This window comes from Carlito syrichta, unplaced genomic scaffold, assembly GCF_000164805.1.
Source record: "Carlito syrichta isolate Samal-C Ts95f unplaced genomic scaffold, Tarsius_syrichta-2.0.1 Scaffold87995, whole genome shotgun sequence".
Taxonomy (NCBI): Eukaryota; Metazoa; Chordata; class Mammalia; order Primates; family Tarsiidae; genus Carlito; species Carlito syrichta.
In genome coordinates, this window is record NW_007032091.1 from 108530 (window position 1) to 109433 (window position 904).

A 904-nucleotide genomic window follows, 5' to 3' on the forward strand; every position below is an offset into this window, starting at 1 on the left:
GTAGTGCAAATGTCTTATAACAACAAAATTCCCCCTCTGTCCGTTTTATCATTGCTGCCATTCAATTCACTTATATATAAGCATACAGAAATATAAATAAGTACATACACATAAGTATTTATATATACATACACACAAAAGCTTACATAAATAAATACATTGTAGCTATTATTATTTTTAAGAAATGACTATCTTTTAGATCAATTAAGAATGAGAAAAAGTTTTTATCTTCACTTATTCATTCTCTGATGCACTTCCTTTATCAGATCTAAATTTCTGACATATTATATTCTTTCTCTCTGGAGAACTTTTAAAATTTATTGTAAAGCAGGTCTACAGGCAGCAATTTCCCTTAATTTTTGTTTGTCTGAGAACTTCTTTATTTTTCTTTCCCTTCTGAGGGATAATTTCACAGGACAGGATTCTAGGCTGCTGTTTTCTTTTTCTCTTAACACTTTACATATTTCACTCTGCTCTCTTCTTGCTTGCATGGTTTCTGAGAAGTCTGACGTAGTTCTTATCTTTACTCCTCTCTAGGTAGATTTTTTTGATTATTTTTTATTTTTCTGAAGTTTGAATACTATATGCCCAGGTGTAGTTTTTTTGTTTTTGTCTTTTTTCCTTTTTGCACATACCCTGCTTTGTGTTCTCTAAGCTTCCTGGATCTGTAGTTTAGTGTCTGACATTAATTTGGGGGGAGAATTTGCAGTCATTGATGCTTCAAATGTTGCTTCTGTTCTTTCCTTTTTTCTCCTTCTGGTATTCTCATTATGCATGTGTTACACCTTTTATAGTTGTCTCATAGTTCTTTAATATTCTGTTTAGTTTTTTTTTCAGTCCCTTTTCTCTTTGTGTTTCAGTTTGGAAGTTTCTGTTATCGTATCCCCCAGCTTGGAGATTCTTT